The 27,033-nt window shown below is 42.4% G+C and overlaps 1 protein-coding gene across 1 annotated transcript in view; it reads right to left on the bottom strand.

The window, feature by feature from the left end:
* The window catches only part of SORBS1 (sorbin and SH3 domain containing 1), a 116,421-nt gene extending 90,669 nt beyond the window's left edge, over positions 1 to 25,752 (bottom strand). Inside the window, exon 1 of the mRNA XM_088531405.1 lies at positions 25,633 to 25,752. The gene's annotated coding sequence lies outside the window, so the exon portion shown is untranslated. The remainder of the gene's footprint in view (positions 1 to 25,632) is intronic.
* Between the last annotated feature and the right edge of the window lie 1,281 nt (positions 25,753 to 27,033).

The raw sequence follows: 27,033 nt of genomic DNA, 5'->3' as shown, positions 1-27,033 counted from the left end.
CTGGGAGCAGCGAGCACCGACCTCCTGCTGCAGGGAGCTCCATCTCCTCCCAGGGCAGCTGTAACCATCCAACTGCTTTGCCCACTATCACAGTTCTACTGCGAGTTTTCCAGTTAAATCTTGTTGGAACCATGCGTATAGGAATCTCAGCTTTGCTTGTGGCTACAGAAAAAAAAAAGCTTGAAAACCATATCAAAGGCAAACCAACCAAGCAACAACACAAAAACACCTGCCCAACTTGCCCAAATGGCACAGAAAGATCACAGTACTTAATTAGTTTACAATGGATTAACCACAGCAATCTTATCATTCCACTGAAGGTGCTGCTGTTCAGTGGCACTCTATCAAAACGCAATGACAAATACATTTCATTGCTAAATACCACAAGGGATATGAGATATAATGACAACTCAAATAAGACTGAAGCACAAGTGCTCATGTTGTGCAGTATGTCTCACGTTTTTTTTTCTATCTACAGGAAGAGCACCATAAAGTCTACCTGAGTACTGCTTCATCATGCACCTGTGCACTGGCACCTCAAATTTTACAGGTAGCTCTTGTGAATGTGGAAAGGTAATACGATAGCAGGACTCACCTATCTTTGCACTCACTTTAAGAAACCATTCAGCAGAACAGAACCTATCCATGAACCTGAATAATTAAGCTTTTCATGTATACCCTGTAAGAAATTATTAAGTATTCATGTCTGTGAATCAAGCAAGTTCTGACTAGCCTCCTCTTGTTTACAGCTTTGCATAAAATGCAAGCTATTAAGTCGAGTTGTTTTTCAGTTTCTCTAAGGACACTAACTTTCAGGACGAATCTTATAAACTGGAATCTCTGGGCTTTCACAGCTGACCTAATATGGTCATTAAACAATCTGAGAGATGAGGGCACCTCACAAATATTCAAATGAACTATAAACTCTTCAGACTTATCATTGAAAAAAAAAAAAAACTCAGGGACAAAAGATACAGCAGATTACACAAAATGGAGCCAAGAGACAGCTATGCCATGTGCCTGACAAAAACAGCAAAGATGTCTAGGATAGCTCAGACAGAACAGTCAAATATGGTTGGAGAATTTCAAAAGGGAGGAAGGATATTGTTGCAGGGCTAAGACAAAATCATCCAGTATTCTTGTTATTTGTAAAATGGTTCTGAGATGACATTGCTCCCTTTTTTTTCCCCCTCCATCTTTAAAACAAGAAAACATATTAAGATCTGCGAGGAGCACTTATGAGTCCAACTTAGCTGGCATTCAATGTCCAGATCAATTTATACCTGATGTGACTCTTGTGACTTCTTAGAACTTCACAGGCTAGACAAAACCAGTGCTATAGAGAAACAAGCATACTAAAGGAGAAAGGATGAACTCTTGTCTCACGTCCGTCACCCATCCATCACCCATTCCACCTTCATCCTTTTAACCAAGGCAGGGGATTTAGCAAAAAAATCACATATAAGCAGCTTACTTGCCCTTGCGAGGCACCTGATAGACAGAGTGTGGCTATGAATGCAAAAATTGAGAACATTTTGGCTCAAGTTGATGATGTGCGTTGGATAGTAAATGCTGTCCACCTTTTGTCCACAACTTGACAGCAAAAGTGACCATGTTTCAGACCAGTAACCGACCAGCAACTCAGCTGCTTCCTGCTTGGTCGGTAACACAATGAGAAATGCTTTGTCCCTTCCTACCACTCAAGCAGTAATGAGCTTGGCTTTATTATAACACAGCTGGGCTAGTTATAATGCTGCTGAGCCAAAATGTTTTCAACAGGTTGTTCAAAGATGATCAGTTTTGTCCTAAAAAAAGAAAGAGCAAGGTACTTGCTTGTCTTGAGGTTTACTAACTAAACTCTTTCGCAGATGTTCAGACACTAACAAAGACATGCAGTGCCTATTAGCTAAGTGGCTAAGACCCTGTGAGTGCCCGTTGCGTTGTATTCCTGTTCTCAGCAAAGGCAAGTCAGCAATGTTCTGCACATTCCTCTTGAGCAGGGCAAACAGAGCTGCTCCCAGCATGACAGGATGGCTTTGGCTTAGGTGGTTATCCCCATTCCAGAGATCAGAATCAAAAGACATGCAGCATTACAGGCTTAGTTCTTTGCTACTCCTTTGCTTAAATCTGAAGGACACGTAAGCAGTGACAGTGACTGCTTAGTTGTTCTACAGCCATTTCATGACTACCATATTTTAGTCATCAAACATATTCAAACCTTAGAAGGAAAACTATTCCATTCTAAACTCTCCATGGCTACATATAGTATACAAGCTCCCTGCTGTGTTAAGTGTGAAAAGAAGCTAAATAAACCTTCATAATAACTATACCTTCATAATAACTATTAATATTTTTCTCCCCAATTTCCCACTTTTATTGGATCAGTCACTTTTTAAGCTGTGTTTTTTCAACTAGGGCTGTTTTTTTCAATAGAGTAAGTGTAAGGAGGTGCTTTAATGGCCAAGATACATCCATACCATGGAACTAACTGCATTAGTGGTTTCTGCATGATGAGCTTTATATTCTCCAGCCCAGAGACAGCTGCATAATATGAGAATGGCTGAGCTGGGCCCACAGCTTCCTACAGCACCTTTGAGCCAGCAGTTACAACATCTCCTTGGCTTACCAAAGATGAAATGGTGAGGAACCTCAGGACTTGAACCTGCATACCTTGTGGCAAATTGTGTGGATTTCAGGGGAAACAGTAGCACATCCCCAAGGCTTCACGGCAGGAAAGCTTTCAGGCATATGTACGTAAGTGGATGCTTGAGCCCCATGTAACAGGCAATAAAGCCCTTCACTTAACAGGAATCAAGTCCTGTGCTCTTGAAAAAGAAGGGAATAGACAAAGGGAGAGGAAGTGTGCTGAAATGCTGACATGAAGTAGTATGATCCATGACCAATATTACTATGCTTATGTTAGCACAGTTATATACATTGCATTCTGTTTAAAAGAAGGAGACATGGAATTATCTCCATCCAGAAGGTGCAGCTTTTCCTGTAACTTGCATTTACGATATATACCCATTTCTACCACAGTAGGCTAGAGCCACATTCTTTGTGTGGACCTGGCCTGCAGTCTTGTACAGATTAATCCTTCCTTTGCTATCGGGAAGTTGTTACGCAGGAAGAAGTCAAGAGGAACGCTGCAAGCACTCGGTGAAAAGGTAGGTGAGCAAATATGTTTTACTGCAGTTTAGGTTACGTATCTGAGAGTGTCTGCCCCAACTGTACAGAATGGGATCTTCTGTAGAAAACATGGACCAATCCACAGAGATCATTGCTAATTGTGTTTCTCTGAAGGAGACAGAATTCTGAAATGGAAGGAAACTCTTGCAGCTTCTGTGAGCCAAATTTGGACATACACTGGCTGTTTCATTCTTGCCATTTGCACAGTTTATGAGAAATCAGCCCTACGATGCTAACAGCTCATTCCCAAAGCCCAAATAAGTAAAGCGAAAACTTCTAACAACTTTCAGAAGTTAAATACAAGATGATACAACAGATTTGATATCAGTAACTAAATAATGCCTGCAGTTAATTAACTTGTCGTGTTTTAGATGTTTCCTACAACAGCTTTAAGGAAAGAAGCAAGGCTTTAGCTGTTGATGTTTTATCATCATACATAGCTAAATTACACTACAAATTATAGTCCTTATCATCAGCAGAAAAGGCCCCAACCACATCAGGAAGGTCCAACAGCACTTTGCATTGGACAAAACCCCCATGAGCAATTCTGCAACAGGAACCCAAGCTCACATTCATCTCCTCATGAACTCTGTCTTTCCCCTGTGTCACATATAGAGCGTCCTCAGGGCTCAGTTCAGAGGCAGGTCTGTCATCACTACAGGGTGACCTCAGCACACAGGAGACAAGGCACCTCCATGGAGATCTTGCAGCTCTTCCAGTCTCCATCTGCCTTTTGAAGCTCTGCGCTTTGCTAGTCCCAGGTTCCTTCTTAGCCCAGATTGAGTAGGATGTATTTCACATCTTAGTTAAAATAAATCATGCAAGTGCTTCGCATACTTAGCAGAGAACATCCTTTCCCCAACCTCTTCTCTAATCGATGTTAAGTCATGCTGTTCTACTGACAGAAATCAGAGCAGCACTTTCTGTAAGGCCCACATTTCCATAAGATCTTAAAGACTGTGGCTTAAATTTACAGAGGATGATACAAACTGCTTCACCCGAAGGCCTTTCTGGGAGCTACCAGTGCCCCTAGAAGGGCAGTTTGTCACGTGTCCTAGTTTAAGCCATCCTTCATTTTTGGCTCCTGTGCACAGAAAATAAGAGATTTCTTCTGTGGGCCGGAGGTAGCCGCGTCTTCAAAGAAGCTGCATTCTTCAGGAAGCAGAAGGCAAACAGCCAGCACACAGCACTGTTGTTTACTGAACGTTCCATGTTACAGGACATCTTATAACACACATAATTGCCCAGAGCTGTAGAGAGACGTTGTCTGATTATGAATTGTTAGTGACAGGCGACAGCACTGCTGGCAATTAGTCCAAATTGCCATGCAAATTGTCAGTGGCAGCCTATTGCCAGATATAGACCTGTTAGGAGAGCAACTGTGAAGGGAGAATTCACTGTCACCTCCAGGGCGGGAGGTGACAAAACAGCAGCACTGGGCATCCACACGCCCATCCTGTCTACCATAGGATATACTTGACATCTTAACAGGCTTGCCAAAGCAAGGAGAGTTTGCAGTTCAACCCCCGTCTCTCCCTTACATCAACAAGTCACTTGTATTTTAAATAGTGCTAAGAGAAATTACTGGCTATGCAGACGGGTGACCAGCTCTCGGGAAAGCAGTCTTGGTTCTGTCAATGCCAGCATGATAAGTAAGGTGAAGAGGAAACAGAACAAAAATATTTAAGCCTTATTTAGTCTCAGTAAAACCTTGGGCAGTTCAACCTGATTTACTGCCAACTCACTGCATCTGGATCTGGTTTCCGATGAAAGCATCTACAGAAACAAAGTGATATGATCCAGTTGCTAAATAATGAACAAAGCTTAGAAACGGCCTGTCATGGCAAATGGAAACAATGCTGTTAGAAACAGCAAGAACTCGCCCTGTGATGCAGTAAGAGAACTGCTATCACTACGAAAGCCCTGGCATGCTCCTCATAAAGAGAAGTATTAGGGAAATGGTAAACTTGTAGTTCAATCAGAGCAAAATTACACATTTCTATCACATGCCAGCTCAGCAGCCTAACAGCAACACCAAGCTGAGGGGTCCCGACTACTGTGAATACGTCAGTGTCGCCCCCGCAGCTGGCAGAGGACGGAAGCGCAGCAGGGCACGACTCGCCTAAAGCCCCAAAGGAAGACACGAGCAGGCTGATGAACTGGGCCTGCAGGGCAAATGCCTGCCAGCAGCCTCTGGAATAACAAGAGGAATCCTTATTAATACAGCAAGTTTTCTCCCAACTCTGTTTCTCTAAGTAACCCATGCAATTTCAGGCTTCAGGTCTACAATCAAGATATTAAGAGTTAATTAACATGCTCATACAGTCAAGTGTCAACACCCTTTAACAGATATGCTTCACTGATGTGCCTAGAGAAGTGTATAAACAACATAATGAAGAAACTGGATGACACAGAGGAGACCAGCTCTCTCTCTAATACCACCCCACGAGAACACTAACTTGAAACTAATCCGGGAGCGAACGGAAGACGCCACCATGTCATAACTATTTGTTGAACTGTGCAAATAAAGCGAGATACCCAGTGCTTTGCGAAAAATAACTCGTCTCAGGCATGAGAGCATCTTCTATCCAAACCGACCCTACAGCAGCGCTGCTGCGAGGGACTGAAAGGTGGTGACAACTTTGTGGAGTTGTCCACAAACATGGAGACAACTTGGGATATGTCAGAGCGGATATCTTGGCAGATGGCAGAGTGGCATTTGACATTACCACTACTCATGGTGCACCAAGCTCATGACTCAGGAATTCAATATCCCTGGCAATCAAAACAGGTTTTTTTTTTTCCACCAGTCCAAAAGGAGAAGAAATACACAGGCAATATACATATACAACTCTTTCTTGCACCGTTAGCAAAACGAATTGTACGCAGAACTGTAGCCCTTACGCCAGAGTGAAAAATCAGGTCTCTGTATACAAAATGTGTTAATGAACCTCAGGTACAGCTTGGGTTCCAGCAAGAAAACTTTTCAAAGAAACCACAAGACTAGAATTTAACCCTGCATCTATTTAACTCTGTGCATATGAGCACTTTCACTAAAGTGAACAGAATTATGTATTAACATCTCTTTATGCAGGTAAACAATTGCAAGACTTTGGCTTTAGAGAGATATATTCCGAAGCTGCTAAAAACTTGTGTAGTGTCTATGCAAGTTGCTATATAATGCTTTAAATTCATACCTATCTTCCTATGGATACTTACATTCTTGCCAGAATGGAGCATATTCACATAATGTATCTTCAGTTTCCATCTTCACATAGATTTTCTTTCCAAATTAAATAGTACATAGAGAACACAAATACCAATAGGTAAGTCCAGAAAGATTTTTTCCCCCCTCCATCCTCAGTGTTAAGACACACAGTGGAAAAAAAAAGTGTGTATCAGCTAGTTATTTAGCATGTTCTTTATGAAACAGTGCTTTTTGCACAACACCTTACACAATACTCAGCTTCAGTTTTTTACATGCTATTGCAATATAAATACTAAATTCACTATACTAACCTCTTAGAATGGCCCTGTCTATAATAAGAATATTTGTGGGACTGTTTTAAAGCCACATGGAATACGGTAATACAGTGTGATAAGAGTACTACAGACCTCAGAGACACAAATTCAGAACAGGTTTTCGGAATAAATCTGTGAAATATTCAGAGCAGAACTGTCCATTTCTAATCAAAAACTTTACAAAAACAAAAAAAGTGAAAAGCCACTCAGATATAAATAAGCACTAAATACACCATGCACTGAAGTATTTATACCTTGAAACTCTCAGCTTTGCAGAGAGCTAATACTGCTCTCTGCAATATTAGATCTTGCTGACAGATGCAGGTTTAATTATCTCTTTATGGCCTTTTGTATTCTCTTATTTTCCACCAACATCAGCTAGTTGGTGCTTTCCAGCAAACAGAATCTCCCACAGAAAACATACAACAACATACAGGCAGAAGCTCCTGCTTGCAGGACTTCTCTCAAGTGTTACTACATACAGACATTAAATCCTTTACAAAATGGATGGAAGCAACCAGAATGGACATGCAGATTTCCTCCTCTCTCCCCTCCAGCGCAGCAAATATGCAGGTAGATACAGATCAGCTTGTGAGAGAAGTAACAGCCGTTTTTTAACTTGCAGTTTGTGTTTTGTCATAGACATTGTTTGGACCCAGCCACAAACACCAGAGCTGAAGGTGTCAACTGCAGATAGCAAATGTGGTGGTTCTTAAACACATGCAAGGCTATGAAGGAGCACTTGAGATCCCGTAATATTAAGAATACTAATAAAATGTCCAACAGCGTAGCCCAGGAGTGAAAGTGTTAGGTCTGCAACACCAAAACAGCAGCTTCATAGCACAGCCGCAGCCTCGTCTTCACAAAGGTGCTGTGAAGGTTCCAACGAGACTCAAATCCTGGCAACCCTCTCTACTCAGACACAAATGAGGTCATGGTCCTTTGCTTAAAAAGGAACAGTTGGGTCTAGATCCCTCAGAAGAAATCTGCACGGCGAGTCCTACAGGCTGTGGACTCATCTCTGGGGTTCGCTGACACCACCTCCACAGAGCACTGGGGAGCTGAACAACCGTATCCACATAAAATGCTGTAGCTGATAACACGTGATGCACTTAAATGAGATGCTTAAGATACGTCGCACTGGACACGGGGGTAGTTAAGAGTTCTCCCAGCTGAAGCAACCCGAAGATTCACAGAGTTACTAAAACAGCATTGATTTACTCAGTTCCAGACAGCTTTACTGTTCCTGCATTCACAAACCACAGTGATCTTTTCTAATTGTAAATCAGCTTGCATCCCAGAAATGGTCAATATTATTAGCTATATTTAATAGGCTCTCCTGGCAGATCCTGTTAATTCCAATGTTAACAGAGAGAAAATACACCACAAAGAAGGAATAGATTAAGTCCATGAAAGGTTTATGTACATTATTGACTATGTAAATTCAGAAGCAGCACTAGGGAATGAAAATGGAATGAGCTGATTCCTCAAGCTACATTTCAGATCATCATTATTTTTATATCATATTAATTTATTTAAGGAGAAGGCAAGAGAAATATGCCTCCAACCCTATGCTCAAGATAACCCATCACTGCCACAGAATGTCCATGTTTCACTCTTTATGGAGAATGTGATTTTCACAGTGTCACAGATGATTTCATGAGACTTTCCAAGAGCAATTCCACAAACAGCAAGGCATATACTCACGCAGGGATTTCTCTTGCAAGCAAGTATTTACAGGGCCAGGCGCCTGCTAGTACATGTTTGTGGGGCAATCTGGGTTTGTATTAAATTGACACTTAATATAGCAGTCTCTTAATTTATCTAACAACTGTCTCAGATCAGGTAACAAGAACATCCTAAAATATATTTTTATTTACTTCTGTTAGCACTTCAATAAAAATCGAGAGAGGCTGCCCTGAGCTACAGACGGTGGTATTAATTTGAGCTTTAGAATGTCAACAAGAGAAGCAAAGACAGTTCGTTTTAGTCCATTATCAATCTGCAAAATACATATGGTATTTAGAAGACAGTGATCCTCATACCCTTGTGAACTTTAACAAGGATCTGTTACAAAATGCCATGAGCAATTGATAAATAGTTGTAGTGTTGTGACAGAAAGGAATTGGCTCTGATTAACAGTCTTGTGATCTGCTACAGAGCTAACACAGGACAAAAGAACCTCTCAGAGATGCAACCCTGCACATCAGAAGCCTACATGAAACTAATTTACTTGAATGTGGGGCTGTTCTTCAGAGAGATACCTTACATGTCTTTTACTCTTCAGCTGATAAATTAATTTGGTCAAATTAATGATGAGAGCTGGCATTCCTACAGTACTGGACATCTTCAAATGGCTGCACAAACATTAATAAAGCTTTGCTGCAGTTTCACGAGGTAGTTATCAGTTCTATTTTAACAAGATGAACATGCTCAGGATGAAGATTTAACAAGATGAAGTTTGTTGTTGTTTTTTAAAAAGGCTGCTGTGTTTATTTCCTCTATCGAAGTTTGCTAAAGAACTGCTATGATTCTGAGATCTGCATTTTCATCGCGCTACTTCAGACGTTTTGCGCTGCTAAAGTGTTATAGTTTTAAGAGTCTTTACTTTGCCAAGCAGTGTAATGAAGCCTTAGTGGAAAGAAGAATTAGGTCTCCATCAGTTTATGCTGATTTTCTTAAATGCTGTATGCTTTTAAAAACCCTACCCATAGTTGCTAGATGATTTGTCCAACATGACACAAGAGGTTAGTGGCACAAGCAACACGTACCTCCATTTGTCTGACATTAGTAAGCACTAGAACAAATCACCTGCTTTGACTATCTCTTACTTGGAGGAAAGATTAGTCTACATCTGAAATTATTCTAGAGGATATTTTTAAAATATAAACATGGAGCCGAAAACTTAAGCGCCAGCAAGAGCTTCCCATCCATTACCAACAAGTGCTGTCTGTGCAAAGCTATTGTAAGGGGAGAAGCAGATGGATGGGGGTACGCTGTACAAAGCCCACGGTGCTGCCAACTTATTTCATCTGTATGAGCAAGAGACAAACACTAAGAGGAAAAGGCTGAAGGCAACCTGTAGAAATCTGACTTCAGAAAAGGATCCTGCTATGTCAAGGGGCCTGGATGGAGGTTTGGGCGACACGTGAACACCCTGCATTCACCGTATACACATACCCCTTATTTTCATTAGCTTCCAGCACCGTTATGATTGAGATGCCCTGCGTGTGAATATACATACAGATGACTCACAGAGGACTGAAATGCTGCTTTAAGAAAACCACCCAAGTTTGTTTAAACTCTATCGTTTCAGTAAGCTATTCCTTCCACGCTCCCCCTCCGCCCCCGATCAGTAGTTATACTTTAACCATGTATGGAAGAGATTTCAGAGGTCTGAGTCATTAAAATCTACAGAGAATAGAAGAACTTGGCAAATATGAAAGGAAAGCATTTTCAATGGCTCTGAGACAGCCTGCTCCCCCTTGCTACCGAGGATGTGATAGATGAGTTACCATTTATGTGTAGGAGCTGATGACTGGACAAATCTATAAACTTTAATTACAGACAGTGTCCCCCGAATCAGTTCAAATACAAATTATCGTGCCAAAAGCGGTGGGAAACCTCTTTTTCATTTTACCAAAAAAAGAAGAAACAAAAGTTTTAATGCAGTAAGCTTGTGTCATCTGCAGACAAAACTTCCTGCCAAATATTCTTGTCTGTGCCAAAGACATGGTATTTTGGGATAGCATCTTTAAAAAAGTTTATCCATCCTTTTAGGATGTTCCCAGTCACAGTGTTGCCAAGAGAAAGCAATTCAGCATGATGGTTTCTCCGTAATGATAATTCAGAGGGGTTCATCTCAAAAAGATCATTGAGGAACTGGGACTCAGGAAAGCTGAGCTTTATTCCCAGACCAGCCTTGGCTTCTGTAAACACTGCACTACATTATGCTTCAGTTTTCTCAATTTAAAAATGGGAATACCGTCAGCGTATCTTTCAAGCACTCGACCACCATAGAACCTGAGCCATATCAGTATTTGTAGACAGTTTCTTCATCCGACCAATTGCAAAAATTTGCGATCAGCAACTCAGAGGTAAAAAATAGGCCCATAGTGATTCCTAGCACTGCTTAATTTTCAAAAAACACCACTAATAATTACTTCTAAGAATGCCATTCCTGCCTCTCCTCCAAACTTTTCTCTGATCCACAATATGAAAAAGTTGGGAAGCGAAATACTGTGTATAGGGAAAACAAAAGCCGCCAACATCTTCTAATTATTTCACGGCTAGCAATCTTTCTGTACATACTATCCACAGGAAAACATTTACAAATTAGCACTCTAGCACTCTATTCTTCATAAGGTATACTAATTCCATGTAACTTTAAAGATCCACTTGCACATCATGCAGGAAATCGTATGTTTAAACAATAGTCCCTACAAATATTTTCCTGTTGCACTTCCTCCTCTTTTCCATTAAAAAGGACTCATTTGCTCTTTACTTATTTTTCTTCAATTTCTTTTTATTGGTGGTTTTTGGACCACATCACACTCAGCAATATCGGAAAGGACAACTACAGCACAAAGAAGGTACTGGGACACTGAGTGGGAACAAAGGCTCTGAAGAGGTATCTGAAATCTGCGTTGACCTGTTGTGCAGCTCACTGAGTGCCAAAAGCTTCTCCGCCTGGTAAGGTGAGAAGACGTAAACGAAACAGCCACCGGCTTCGGGGTTCGTTCTCTGTCAAAGCTTAGTAGGTCCCTTAAGAGTCTTGGGAGCTCTGACTGCCTAATTGTTGGAATTCAGAAAGTAATCAAGCCAGCCGCTGTACGGGATTTCTGGAACGACAGGACATCCCCGAGTTATGTTCTTTTGGCCCTGGGGAATCTTTAGCGCATGCAAATGCAGCCAGCAGATTTGAATGCAATCTAAAAATAATTTATAAAAACTGAAACATATTCATGTGCTAGACAGTGCTAGCTAGTTCAGCTCAGTGCTAGCAGTTTAGCCAGTAAGAGCCATTCAACAGAAACCTATGCTTGCCTCTATTCAGAGGTTACCAGAGCTTAAAATTAAAAATAAAAATGAGAGGGGGGGAAAAAAAAGAAAAAAGATGCACACAGAAAGATCTCACTTTTATGGATTTTTAGTAACAAAGTAGAACTGACAGTATTTGAGAGATGTGACACTTTTCTAATAAGTTTTTCAGTAGACCCTTACTTAAGCAGCTTTAAATGTGAACAAAGGTGATACAGAAAAGATTCTTTCAGGCTACTGTATTTCACTACTTCTATTACAGTAGCATCTAATGGTCCAGATAAACCCTAATGTGCTGTGTGTGCTTAGGAATACAGCCCCTACCTACACAGACAAAATGGATAGACAAAATATTATTACATTCACAAGTATGGAAATTTAGTGCAGATACAGTAATTAACACACCAAAGATCACATAGCACATGTATAGCAGAGTCAGGCGTTAATCATACTCCTCCAGTAAGCCCCAGTTCAGCACAAAAACTAGTTTTCATGGGTCGGAAGGCAGTTGGACCCTCGAGGTTGTTGTGTCCACCTATGCCTGTGACCAGCTGGTTGTATCTCCCTTGCGGGCCATGACCTGATGGCTCTACAGGATGGTAAATATGGAACTACAGGAGCACAGAGAGGATTTTTCCTGTGAGGAGATACCATTCGGTCATCCCTGAAAAGACCTACAGAAATCATCTCTGTAGAATAGATAGGAAGCTCCTTACTGGAGGGCTTTAAAAGTTGTTAGCCACATGGTGGGAAAACATGTTGGAAATAGAAGTTGCTGAAAAGTGGCCTAGATGGACCACTCCGCATCTTCTGTCCAAAAGGATGTGGAAGGGAGGAGCCAAAAATTGTTGTTCCAAGAAAAAAGCCTGCATGGACTTGCAAGAACTTTTCCAAGATAGTCTGGAAACCCTTAAGAACATGGAATGATTCAGAAAGGAACATCTTAAAAAAAAAAAAAAAAAAAAAAAAAAGCACAAACCACACACTGCCCCCCTCCAAGCAGACTGTTTCTGTTAGCTGGTTTGCTGCACGATGTTCTGGAATAGCAAACTATCTCTAGCAAATCATTTGGAAAAACCAAGCAGGAAACTGAAGCCGAGCGCTCTGCGCAGCCTCCTGATGCAGGGCAATGAGAGGTATGAGCCTGGGCACGGCGCTCCAGCATGCGCTGGACATGGTCCTGAGGAGCAGCACTCCTCACTGGGAAGCAGCAGCAGAGAGGCCTTCATTTACAGCAACATGTAACACAGCTCCAGCCCTTTAGGATGGCTATTACCCAACAGAAACACTAAAATTGAGGTCAATGTTGAGAGAGACAAGATTATAATCTTCAGATACCACACAAGAGTACCTAAATTAAAAGTGTGCTATTAAGATGGTCTTGGGAGTTATTCTAAGTGTCTCAATTTAAGCCTGGCTTTCCCAAACAAAGAGATACAGGCTCATAACCTGATGTTAAATTAGAACGGAAACCAGACTAGCTGCAGTTTTCCTTTCTCAATCAAAGCCCACAGAAGAATTTTAGTTCCTCAGCGTGGTAGCAGGGCCGCTCCATGCAACACGTAGCCACCTATGGCTGTAAAAATGCCTCAGGGACATATTTTTGCTCTCCCCTGGGGAAGGACAGGCTACTACTGCCATGCAAAGTCAGGTGAGGTGAAGAGAACTGGGGCAGACACAGGGGGCTGCCAGAGAAGCATAAAGTGGGAAATAATACTGAAGATCCCGAACCGCAACGCCTGTCGGAAAGACCAAGTGTCTGCATACTCACAGAGACTGGAATTTTTAAAATGAAAGGAATTGTCCCATATTTATGCCAGTGTAACTATCAGAAGCATCCAGATCTACATCTCCCTCAATATTTTAAGCCTACTACTAATAATTGAGTTAAATCATGAAGCTGGGTCTGGCACGAGATGATTCCGGTTGCAGCAGAGAAGCCCAGAACTACACCCAGACATTAAGTGTCCAAGGTTTAGTGCCAGTCTTGATTTTTCTATTAAACTAAGCCAGTAATTTCAGCCACAAATTATCAGCTATGAAGAAAACTTGAAGCTGAGCCCATCTTATTCCCCAAGCAGTAAAGTATTTCTTAACCTGAACTTACTGTTAGTCACTGGGCATCTCTTTTACTTTTGCTGGGATGTTCATTTGGGGGGAATTTAAGGCCATCTGAGAAAGGAATCGGTGTGGAATGCAGTCCCAAAAGAAAGTAATTCAACAGACTGGGAGGTAGGGGAGGGAAGAGAGAGAGAGAGAAGGAAAAAAGCAGGGCGGGCAGGAAAGGGAAGAAAGAAAACCCTGCTACAAGAATAGTCCAGCAAAATACAACTGTAGAGCATTTGGGCTGCTTCCCAGTACTCCATAGGGAATTCTGCTATTTGCTGAGTTTAGTGAATGTAATCTAGTGCCGAAGGAAAACCAGCAAGAAAAGCACTGCCGCTTTCACCATTTTCTCTGTTCTGCTGAGAGTGAAACAGCACACAAAGGACAGAGAAATTATTATATTACTGTGAAGACAAAAACTTGCAAAACAGATGTGCTGTTAATACACCACACTTAGGAAAAAAAAAATCAAGCAGGCAAAGAAAAATGAGACTCAAAAATAGCTTTGAAAAAATATCTGTAAAGGAATTCCATTCAATTACAAAGCTCTCCACCACACATCATGCACCACCAAGCGAGTTACCTTCCTCCAAGAATCTGCATGCAACGTGAGCTCTGAGTCTATAAATCATTTAGAAAAAATACAAACAGCTAACAGGAAACATAAAATGACATAATTCAAACAGAGTCTACCTCCAAAGAGGGTAGATACTCCACAAATTATTAATAGTAGGAAACAAAAGAAACTGGAGAAGTCTTAAATCTTCAGAGCATTTAAATACTTACTTCTTGTGGCCAAAATCACATCAGATTAATATCCAGGGAAATTTTTCAAAGCTTGCATTAAGGAGCTCAGCCAGCCGAGAACATGATGCAGCCCTTCCTCTGGACTGTCCAGGCACTGGCTTTTACTCATTCAGCCCAGAGCAGGATACTGCAGCACAGGCTTTCACATAGAGATGCCAAGGGGGGAAGCCCTTCCCCAAAGGTTTTAGTTCAGCCCACTCATTAAAATACTGAGTGGAAACAGCTGCTACAGAAAGGAAGAGGATGTCCAGGCAGTTTTTGATTAAGTTCCCTGGGTGTAAAATAGTTTCATTCTGGAATCTGAACAGGCAGAAAAAAAACAATGCTTTTTATTTCTGAATTGCATTCTTCCTCTGCATTGCTCTCCCATTTTATTAGGGAAAACAGAACCCTAAAATATCTTCCCTCCTTTCCCTACAAGGACTACTCTCTGTATGCATGTGCTTTAGAAGACTTAAATCTACATGTAAGGTGATACTCTATAGAATGACTGCCCACCAAAAAGCCCGGGTAAAAAAAAAAAGAAGAAACAAGTATTTCATGAGTAGTGACATTTAGAATTGGTATCATGTCTTTTCTGGATTAGTGCCTCAAAGATAAAACTAGAAAAGGAGCGGAGGGGAGCAGTAAGAATGGCGAAATCTCCAGAACTGTTTCTTTATAGGGGAGAGGGAACAGACAAGGAGGGACTCCAGGCTGGGTGAGCATTGCCCAGAGAGGAAATGAGAGCACAGTATCAAATCCTGTAGGGCATCAAACCCCCTAACCTGGGAATGACGCTTCACTGCTTCTGGTAACACAGGATATAAGGGGTACTGACAGAAACCATTAGGCAGGAGTTTTAAAACAAACAAAAGGAAGTACTTCACATAATACATAATTGCTTTGCAGAACTCATTGCCACAGGATTTTGCGGAGGTCAAGCTTGTTTCCAAGTTCAAAAAATGCATTTCAAAAAATGAACAAGAGATCCTTCACAGGCTCTTAATAGAAACTCTTAGCTTGGGAAACAGTGAACCACAAGTTAGTGGAAGGCAGGAGCATCGCAGAGAAAGTAGCAATTTGCGTTTTTCTCTGTATTAACCCTTTCCCCAAACCTCTGATGTTGGGCACCAGCAGAGACAGGAGATGGGATTAGAAGGAATTGTGAGACATTCTTGTGGCCAAGAAGTGAATTTGGACTTTAAGAGCAGCATCTGAGTTGGTCTGTTCTTCAAAACCCTGCATACGTGACTGTTCACTGAGATACAGTCCTGCTCACTCCTGTGTAACAGCTTTCATGACCGAAGCTGCTCACCAAGAGCAGTTATTCCATAACCAGATATCAGGAGGAATTACTCCTATTTTGTGCTCTCTCATGCTGTTCCCACTTCGCCTGCAACTGCAAAATCTAATGCATTCCAGTAGTAAAATCTGATTGTAAAAATAAAACTATTTTAAACACCTGTATTTTACATATTGTCAAATAGCATTTTTCAGTGTAAGGCAGGCAGCCAAGCACTGGGCAATGACTGTTCTCCTAGCAGCAGCTAAGAAATAGTGGTACAGTCAAGACTTTTTTTTTTTTTTTTTTTTAATAACAGACATCTTTAAAAATATCATTAGGATGGCCAAGCACTCCCCGTGGGGCAAAAACCGTAACTGCCCCAAAGCCCTTCTGGTTCAGCAGCTGGTGTTAATTAATATTCAGAAACAAGATACATTTATGCAAAATAAGCTCAGCGGCTCGATTCTCTTTTCAGACCGAGTCTGAGAAAAGCAGCCACAAACTCCCTTCCCTCTCCACTCCTACTTTTAAACGAGGTCTTAAGAAATAGCTGGTTTTCTGCCTTTGTGTACTTAATGTTTCCTGCAGATCCGTGAAAGCATGCGAAATATTTTAGCTCAGGGTCTCTTTATAGTTGCAGTAAGAAAGAGATGTCTCCTTTGAAGAGCTGGTTGGTACAGAAACAGAGCTGCTCTCTGAAGGGCAGCAGTATCTTTCTTCAGTGTTTATTTCACAGAGAAGGAAGGGATGGATAAACATTTGCTGCTCTCTGTACACACTTGAGAGGTACCGATGCTGCCTAGTCTTGACTACCGCCTTTAAAGGGATCCAGGCTAAAGCCCAGGCCTCCTCCCTTTGTCAGATTGTTTTTTTCATACTAAAAAGAGAGTCCTGATACTGTATCTGCTACATAGTTCATTTACACTGTAAGAGCCTCACAAAGAGAAAATTGGTTTAGAATTCCTGGGCTGGTAGGGGCCTTATGCTGTCTGTGCAAGAGATGTGGTCACCGGGAGAAACGGAATCGCGGACCCTTTGGTTTAGCTGAAACAGCGCATGCTTCGTGAAGGACTTCAATAACGGAAAAGCCCTTTGGAAAATCCTGGGTATTCAACTTCTAGCAATGAGGAAACATGAAGACATGGAAGTAAACAGGATTTGTTTGCTACTCCTCTCCCCTCTTTCACGCCACACATCCTAAAGAGGATGCTTGCAAGGCAAGTGAAGGGGACAACACAGCAAGGGCAGACCTGCTCCTTCCTTCTGCACAGGCCCCAGCTGAAAACCCTGGTCCAGTTGTGGCAGCAAACTGTGATCCTGAGGCTCCTTCACCACCATTTACTGACAGATCAGCCTTTCTCTCTTTCACATTTCCAGGTACCTACTGCCATGGAAGCCAGGTTCCTACACGCCATCTTATCTTCCCTTCTTCCAGTTCAAGACCTCTTACTTTCCCCTTTTGTTAACTAATAGCATAGCAAATCAACAGAGTTTTAGAGGATGTAGCTCATCTTTCCCTTAGTTGCAGCTACACATTGAAAATTAAGGCTCTTTTATTCAAAGGTTGCAGGACATTAGGAAAATTACTGATGGAGTAACTCATAGACAGGACACAGTGGAGCCTTAGTTGACCAAAAAACTTCCCACGGATAAACAGATATTTTGTTGAGTAGATAGAGAGGTCAATGCACTAATGAGACATGTTCTGAGCAGCTTCTTTGCCCAAGGGTTTGCCTCCTTGTGCAGCAGCTCTGTCAAAATCTCCTACAAGCAGCCTGAGCCAATTCAACAGCCAGGCAGGAAGCCCCTTGGGCGCTGTGGAAAGCAGTGGTGACTCCATGTTTTCTCTAAGGTCCTAGCACAAAGCCACACAAAGTGTGTACTCATCAGCAGCATCACTGTAAGGCCCGTGTGTCCAGGCAGACAGCCTGCCCAGTGACAACAGGACAGGAGTTACAACTGAATGAGCTAAAACAGCTTTTATGTAGTTTACTGAAGCAGTTGCCACCCAACAGGTTTGAGCTAAGGCTAAACACAAAGTTTCGTCAACACAAACTGCCACATTTGCACTGAACTCCAACTGGATGCTTCAGCACCCATCTGGAGTACAGAGGGTCCTGGTTTCTCAAGACTAGTCAAAAAACGCACATATTTGCACAGAACCAAACCAGGCCCGACCTAACTCCAAAGCCTGGAGGCCTGAGGCACCACTGCCAAGCTCAAGAGACACTGAACAAAATCTCGACAGTCTGAATCTGCTTTTGGACCATGAAGCCTCTCGCTCCCCATCCACGCTGAAAGCGGCCTTTGGGAGGGGCCTTTTCACCAGGGAAGCAAAACTTCCTCTTACTGCGCCTAATGGAAAAATGTGCTGTTTTTCTTCATCCAGCCCACCGCATGCAGAAAAGAAAACAGCCCCAACCAAAAGCCATGTTAATGACTATCTACCTTTTCTATTCACTAGGAAGTAATCCCACAACTACAGTTTCTTGTGTTTCATGTGCAAATGGTGGTGAAGTTGTATAAGAATAGTTTGAGCATAGTTCCTGTAGAGCTGCTGAGATACTCTTATCCAAAACCAAAACAAACAAAAAAAACCCACGGAACCATGAAAACAGTGACTAGATCAATTCTAATGCAATCACAATCTCTAAGCATAAGAAGACTTGCTATAAATTCAAAGGGTAATAAAGACAACTGGATATACAAGATGAATTTTATACTGATTTCTTTAATGTATATTTTATGGGATACAAAGCCTGAGCTGTGAGGTATACATAGTACAACCCCAGGCACAAAAGCAGAATTAATTTCTGATCCAAAGTCTGATCTGTAACATGAAGCCAATGATTGCTTTCATGGGCTTTGGATCAGTCTCCCAAGGAGCAATGTGAAAAGGATATAAAGTCAGACATCTAGAGAAACAAGGACTCCTCATCTTAGCAATTTATGGTAAAACCTTTGCATTTCAGAAAAAGGATCTACTTAATATCCTTTCTCAATACCAGAAAAATCACATAAAAGAAACTTATCATTAGATAAAAAGATGGAAAGCAGCTTCCCCAGGTCAGAAAGTTACTATTTTGTCCTTGCTGGGTAAGATTTTGGTTGGATCAGTTTCCAGTTTACCTCCCCATATCCCATCAACACAGAGAGAGCCAACACATCTTTCAGTAGCAACCAGGACTTGGATCCGTTTCTAGCGATTATGAGTCCTCCTTGATTGCAGGCTGATAGGCTCTCCTCCAGGGAGGACCTTACGCTTCCAATAAATCATTCTTTATGCTCACTGACTACCCTGCATGAATGCAAAGCATGCGGCTCCCTCCCCTGGGCTAGGTTAGGTTAAAGGTTGGCCACAGAGGCTATACATTTTCACTTTCAGACGGATTAGAGACGGGTCTCAGCCACAAAGCTGCCATTTGTGTCCCACACTGTCTGTCCCTGCGATTTGGGTGAAGCCTTATCACTGCCGCAGCCCCGGTGGTCTGCAGCACACAGCACAGCTGCTTCTCCTTCCCTTTTGCTGAAGCTTATTTCTAAAATGCCTCCTTGGTGCAGATGTTTCCCATGTGTTTCTCCTCTGTCGTTGTCCTCCCTTCTTGTTCAACTGCAAGTAACAATTTACCTCCTTGATCTTTCAGATCCCAACCTGAAAAAGGACAAACATCCTTTAATCCAGCTAGCCAGCTTGGTTCTGGGGCAGGTCAAAAACGGCAGCCTGTGAGATTAGGTTGGGAGAGAAAACAATGTTTAACGCTGGCACAGCTTTCCAGTACCATTTGACCTTCAGATCACCAGCTTTTGCTCTGGCATTGTTTGCTTTCCTTCCAGAGACAAAATTTTATTTCTTGGTAATATTCTGTTAAGCATGATTTATATTTGCCTCAGTTGCCACATTCTCTTCTACCTCATTCAGCTGTTTTCTAGTTGCCAGCAAATTTTGATTTGGAGATAGTGCCTTTCCTTGGCACTAGTGCCCACTAGACTCTATACAAATTACCTTTCCCTGCATTGTGTTTCCAAAATTAGTTTCCATATCAAGTCAATTCAGGCCAGTTTCACAACTTAGTGCTGGGTGTACGCCAAATCTAAAAGGAGGCACTCCATGGGAGCAGTGATACTGCAGCTCCAAGGCTAGGGCACTATAACCTGGGTACAGAACTTCTGTCCCCTCCCATGCGCTACAAGGTGACTCTCCGAGCAGGACTACTCCGTTGAGGCCCAGCCCCGAATGCTCCCAACACCCTGTGAAAGGAGCAAACGACCACGACCACGTCGCGCAGGCTGCGGGGCCAGCCCGGCCACAACCAACGTGGAAGGGCAAGCAGCAGAGCGGCAAGTTCTGAGAGCCGCTCATAGGCTGGATCAAAAGAAAAACCCAAGCACTCAGAAATATGTAGTCAATGAACCAAGTCAAGCCAAGACCCCAATGAAGGCCCTCTGATGGGGAGAAGCTTACAGGGAGCAATCCACAGAGTACCCATGACAGGGACTTCATTCTTGGACGTCTTCATACCAGACACCAGCAGCAAGTAGCTGTGCCGTTGCCTGGCATCCTGCATCCGTGACCGCGTGGAAGGGCTCACACGTGGGCATGCGCTGGCCGATTCGCGCAGGCAGGACGGATGGGGTGAGCAGCCCCCCTGCTTCACTGGAGTTGTGGCAGACAACAAAAGCTGGTGACAGGATGTCCCTTTCCTGACAGCTTGAATTTGCCAACTTGGTGCAAGTAGCTCTCCAACATGGGATTTCTCACATTCCTCAAGCGTTCTGGTAAGAATTGCTGAATTCAGCCAAATGAGCAACTCCTCTGATAGCTGTGCATTAAAAATTACTGTGGTGGTGAAGGAAAGGGAGATGTATAATGGCCTGAGAACTCTAATTGCAGTGTTGGGGAAAAGAAAGATTCTGCTTTCCAAATATCACATGCAGATTTGTTGAAGGGACAAGGATGGTCCAGGAGACACTAAAAAGCCATGGTCAAAAACATTAGATTCATGCCTTAGCCTTACACTGAGGTTGTCTTCATGAGTGGAGTCAAGTCTCTTCATCTTCTGGTATTTCAAAAACAGGAAAAAGCCTACCTTAATGCTACATATCTCAAGGTTGTATACAAGAACGCCCACACTTCCCAATGACAACGTGTTCTACTCTGTGCCCAGATCTCAGACAAAACCTCAAGGCACCACTGCAACACAAACAAAATTGGCAGAACCCTATAAAGTGTTTTGGAAATGCCATGTCATTACTTGCAGTGGGTACTACTAAGAACACAAATGAGTTGGTTTTAATAGGCCCACAGTTTCTCAGCAGTAGAGGCAAAACAAACTGGATAGAGCAAGCACTGGCTCGGGCTGTGCCAACATGACTGAAGCCAAAGAAAGAAGAGGCAGGGACACAAAGTGGCTCTGAGATGAGCGCGAGTGGAAGGAAAGTCCCGCGGAGCCCTGCTGCTGCCAAGAGACAGCAAGGACGAGGAGGAGGAGAAAGAGGGAGGTGCCACTGCTTTTGTAAACCAGAACTCCTGCTGTTCTATGCCCTCTTGCCCTCAGCAGTGCAGCCAGCTTGGTTTTTCAGGGCTTACATGCAGACCAAAAGCAGCCCTGACTTTTTTTTAAGCTATAGGCAATCTAGCATTGTATGCATCTTTTCTTAGAGCCAGCCCTGGATAATATCATTATTATCTTTTCTCCTATACAGTCACCTGGACTTAGGGATTTAATGAGATTCCATTTGCCTAGAAGCTCATTACGCATTTCCCGTGTAGGACAGGGGCTCCAGGCAACAGATATAACCATCTGTACAACCCTTTGTTTTTGAATTCCTTGATATTGCTGTAAAAAAAAAAAAAAAAAAAAAGAGAGAGAGAGAACAACCTGAAAAAAAGCCTGAAGAATTCAATACTAACCTAGAGAGAATCAATCCACACAGGTTTATAAACTGGTGTTCAGAAGAGAGGGAATAGCTACAGCACTCAAGATAAAAGGGCATCGGAGGAACCACCACTGCATTCTGATCAGTGCAGAGTGGAGGAGCTGCAGGTACAGCAGAATATACAGCTTCGAGACAGACTTTCACAGACTTGTTTCCATTTTGCCGAGCTGCAGAGAACCATGGCAAGAAACTGAAGTGTCCCATCCTTCTGCAGAACCTTGCAGGCAGACCTGGGTGCTGCAGCAATCTTTGCTTGAATGTTCAAAAGGTGGCTAAAAGAGAGAATTCTCCTATTCATTCCTGCCTATTTCACACACAGACTTCTCTCTCAGCTAACCACAACTCTTCCATTTCATATTTACCATTTATTTATTTATGCTGCATTACTTCATTGTCTATTTCCACTCTGCTTTACAACTTTTGTTAGACCTGCAAATTCCCTTCTGCAGTTATAGTCTTCCCAGAAATCACTTTTCTTTCAGCAAAACCTCACTCTTCCTCCTACGAGCAGCTGTGCATGATTTAGGCTAGAAGCTCCACAGTGCAGGGAATAGGTTTTATTTATGTTTGCGAATCCGTGTCTAACTTTATTCTGCTGTATAAATGTTTAATAGGTAATAATGCATTTGCTGGAACAAGCTGCGTAGTTCTACTCAATAGAACTGCTTGGATACAATCCTTGCAGATTGTAAGAAATTTCTGGATTTAAAAAAAAATGTAGATATTTGGGGACACTGAAGTCTCAAAGTACAGAAGTAAGTTAAGCAAACTTCCGTCAGAGCACAGGAATGGCTACATCTACTCTTAGGATTTAGTGAACTCAGCACTAAAGATATTGGGCTATGATTAGCTAAATGTTCCTCACCTCTTCTATATTATCTACTGTATTATCTACCATTTTTAAAAAATATTTCAAATCCCTGCTTTATTTTTAACATTGGCTAAGGACTCTATGATGGTCCTGTCCATGCTCTGGACATGTTTTTTCCCTGGTTTTGGTTGGATTAAGTCCTGTGTTAGTATTAATTTTGGAAAAATAAACCATCAGCAGATGGGAGGCATAGTTTTTATTTTGGGGACTGAACAGGAGTTGGATGGTTCATCACTGGCACCACAGAAGCAGTGAATGCCCAATTAAACAGGGAACGTATGATGTCTTGGTCTTAGGATCAATGAATAAAATATGGTGAAGCTAAAGGAGAAAATCCAACGCAGAAGCTACAGGGTCAGACCTTTATATCATCTAGGCTCAAGTTAACACTGACGGACAACAACAAACCTGAAACCTCCACAACCTGCCCAAACAGAAGTTCTTAGGCTTTGTCCTGTCCATATCAGGTTGTTCTTACTGGTGAGGCTGATGAGACTTGCTCCATAATCTCAACATTTTGTCCATTGTGGACAAGAAATGCAGAGGTATATCAACAAAACAACGTGCAGTATGCTCCACAGGGGTCTGCAACAAGGGGTGATTGGGGCCCTCTCCACCCACCTACCTCCAACATTGCAGCATGGGATCCGGAGCTTGCTGGTAAGTTTAGTGCAGTCTGGCTAATAGCACCCTTGATAGTTTATTTAGCTGGTATCAGAAGCGTCTCTCCTGGATCTGTAATAATTTATCATGAACTTTGCAGCTTGTCAAATTCCAGAACTCGCATACGAGAGGCTTTTCAAGTGAAAACTGTGCTCCACAAGGTCAAACTACTTACTAGACCCAAACTAAAACAGAATGAACTAGAAGGACTTCAATTTCTTTTAAGTCAACTAAGCTAAAACCCGTATTTTCTTACTCTGCCTAGTCACGGACAAAAAGCTTCTTGGGACCACCAAGAGCTTCTTCACTAAGAAGGGCTTCTTCCCTAAGAAGCTCTTGCTGAAGTCCTCCTTTTTATCTCTAAAGGACGTGGTTTCAAGTATCTAAACAGAAAACTTATCTGACACAACTTAGAGCCACAATTTAAGAGCCACAGATATGCAACATCTTGAAGGAACCATAAACCTGTAGCCTAGAATATGACTTTTCCTTTTTAGACAGTGCAAAAGTCAAAGTTGGTTTTGTCAAGGAACTCAGACATAAATCACAATCATATCTTTCTAGAAACTATAAAACATATCTCTTTTACGTTGTTTGCTTTTTCTCTAGTTTCTTTATAACAAACTGACTCAGATATAATTAGAATAATTTGCATTAATTCTAGTGCTGAACAGATTCGTGATACCTTGTATATTCACAGAGCAGTTACATCTTCGAAAGGTTTCAAGCATGAACTGATAAGCCGCAGGAAATAAAAAGCCCTTTTAGACTGGGATCAAACTAGGCATTTAGACAAAAAAATAATAAATCCATTTGAAGACAATGGCCTATTGTATATAACTCCTCCAAGAAAACCCATAGAAGGCTGAGCATTATTTGGGAAAACTGTAAATTCATTGAGAAACATTCTCAGCTCTTTCTTCCACGTGGAAATGAGGGGGACAAGGCAGCATGAAAAGCACCAGGGAATTCCCACAGGGCCAGGGAACTGGCCTTCCAAATGCACAACTAGAGTGTGGAGACACTCAGACGGAGAAGCAGCATCTTCCCCGTGCATGGCTCATTAAGAAATGGGGCACCATCAGATCCAACTCCAGATCCAGCCTGTTATCCTAACAGGCACGGAGGGCAGCACAAACTGCAGTATTCAGGGGTTACGCCGTGCTGGGCTTAAAGGAACCACTTGCTTCCCTCTACTGAGGGAGCCCTGGGGCTGGTGAGCACCATTGCTCCTCATCAGCCACTGCTCCTCATCCTCATCATCTCCTGTGCTGCCCCACAGACACGGCCAAGATGACCAAGCGTGGAAAGATCAACTGAGTTCACTGGAGAAAACAGATTTTTAGTCAGGATTGCAGAGGATCTTATAGAATTATGTAAAACTGACCACCATGCTCTTCGCATTAGTTCAGAAAAACTGTGGAAATACCATCTTATATTATGAGCTTTTACAGCAACATTTAGAGAAAAAAATCTTTCTTTAAGTACACTGTAATCACATGTTACCAATTATCATCACAAAAGCTGTTTCAGTTCTTCCAAGTTATGCAATAAACCAGACAGCAGAGACAGTTTTGAACATCAGTTCCTTATTTACTGTTATCCTAAATTTAGGCCAAGATTTTGCACATCTGCTGAAAGCGCTTTCTCCTGCGGGGCAATTCTCACAGCAGGCACCGGTTCAGGTACCAAGGTGCTGAAGAGCAGAGATGCAACCTTGATTCGAGGCCTGATTAGAAAACAAGATCTCCTTACAGAGAGCGGGGAAGGCTCTCGAGCCCAGGCAGCGAGCGAAGGCGGCTCTGCTCCCAGCAGTGCACGTGCTCACACAGAGAGATACCAGAGTCGGGTTCCTGAGGAATCTCACCAACCAGCAGATACGGGCCGGGATTTGGAAGGCAGTGCAGACCTGCTATTCCAAAGCTTTATTCCTGCAGCCAACAAAATGTTTATCCATTACCAGAGAGCCCAGTCTTGAATACTCCTTGCAGCAAACAATACCCACAAAATGGGCAGTGCTGTTTGCATTAGCCTGAATTTTCAGGCTTAGTTCTAATTCAGGGCAACTTTCTGAGGAAGGACTTTGTAATGTGTTTAAAACGTTGCATTAAAAGTCATCTTGTATTCTTCTTTTGCCAATAGCTTTGCATCTCACTTTTCCCACATTTGAAAGTTTCCATACCACATTTAACATGAATACTGGGGAGAATAATAGGCTGTAAATATGTACCTTTGGCAGAGCTTGGAGAAAGAGAAGCCACAACTCTACAGGTATGCTCTGGCCTCCTGGAAGAGAGAAGAGCAATAAATGCTATAGACTATAATGATCTAATGCAGCGGTTAGGAAAAAAAAAAAATCAGTCTAAAACAGAAGAAACCACCACCCTGGGTCTGGTAGGAAATCTGACAGTTATTTATAGTCTTTCTACTTCAGCTAGTATTGTTATTTTTAAAATCTAATAGCAACCATTTGTCTATGAATCAGCTTTTATGAGGCAAAGCATGCATGTCTATATGAAACCCAATGCAACATCATCTGTGTTTATTACTCTGTAAAGAGAAATGGTGCCAAATTTCCTGCAACATGCACTTCAGCTGCCGAAACCCAGAGGACTCAACGTGCTGCTGTTAGCATTTGGAGACAGGAATACGTTTTGATCCAATATATCAGACACAGGCACATTTGGTAACGAGATGGAACTAGGTTCCACAAGAAGTTAAAATAGTGCAAAATATGAAGAATCCCTATGTAATTTGTACAGGATAACTCCTATTCATCATCTGTGAAAACGTTCAAGAGCTTTCTGAGCATGCCCAAAATACTATGCAAGTTAGCAAGCAGCAGTTAAATCCCCCCGCTTTGTCACCGAAAGGACAGCTTGACTGATGTACACAAATGTTTTAACGTTAGTTTTAACGTGATGCATTTAATACAAAGATACATGTGAGTCAGGGCTAGAACAAAAGGACTCTCGAACAGAGAAGTCTCTTGTGGAGGATTCATTCTGCGCGGCTGCCACCAAAGCCAGGAACGGGGCACAACCCACCTCCTCCCCCGGGTCCCAAGCGGATGATGCAAGGAAGGCCTGTGCTCCAGGCCAACCCGCTGCAGAGTCTCGCTGCATGCAGAGGGTCATCGGGGAACATCTATGACCTCTGTGAAGTCCCAGCATCGCTCTTACCTAATGTGAATTCAGGCTGCCAAAGGGCTGCCACTTCCATGGGTTTGCCATAGGGCAGGAATTCTTTGAGCGCCCAATGAAGCTCCATCCCTAGCACATGCTTCCTATGGACACCTCCAAGGATCAGACACACATTGACCTACTACATTCCTAACAGAAAGCAAGCACAGCAAAATAAAATGCTGCTTTTAAACCACTGATTTACAGCTTGCAGAAACAACATCCACGGTGCTGCCCAGTCCCCACAGAATGGCCTGGTCAGGGCAAGGTAGGCACAAATTCCTTCCTTGCAAGTACAACGGTCTAAATTTTGATTTGGCAGTAGTCACACAGCTTCCAAATAGCTTGAGAAAGACAAGAGTACAGCAGCTCTGTACTCTCAGAGTACAGAGAAAGAGAGAATAAGAAAGATTATCTTATATTGTAAATATCATGCAAACTGTAGAAAA

This window comes from Tinamus guttatus, unplaced genomic scaffold, assembly GCF_059628265.1.
Source record: "Tinamus guttatus ecotype Peru unplaced genomic scaffold, ASM5962826v1 Tinamus_guttatus_pri_ptg000416l, whole genome shotgun sequence".
NCBI lineage: Eukaryota > Metazoa > Chordata > Aves > Tinamiformes > Tinamidae > Tinamus > Tinamus guttatus.
This window is presented reverse-complemented; position numbering and strand designations above follow the sequence as displayed.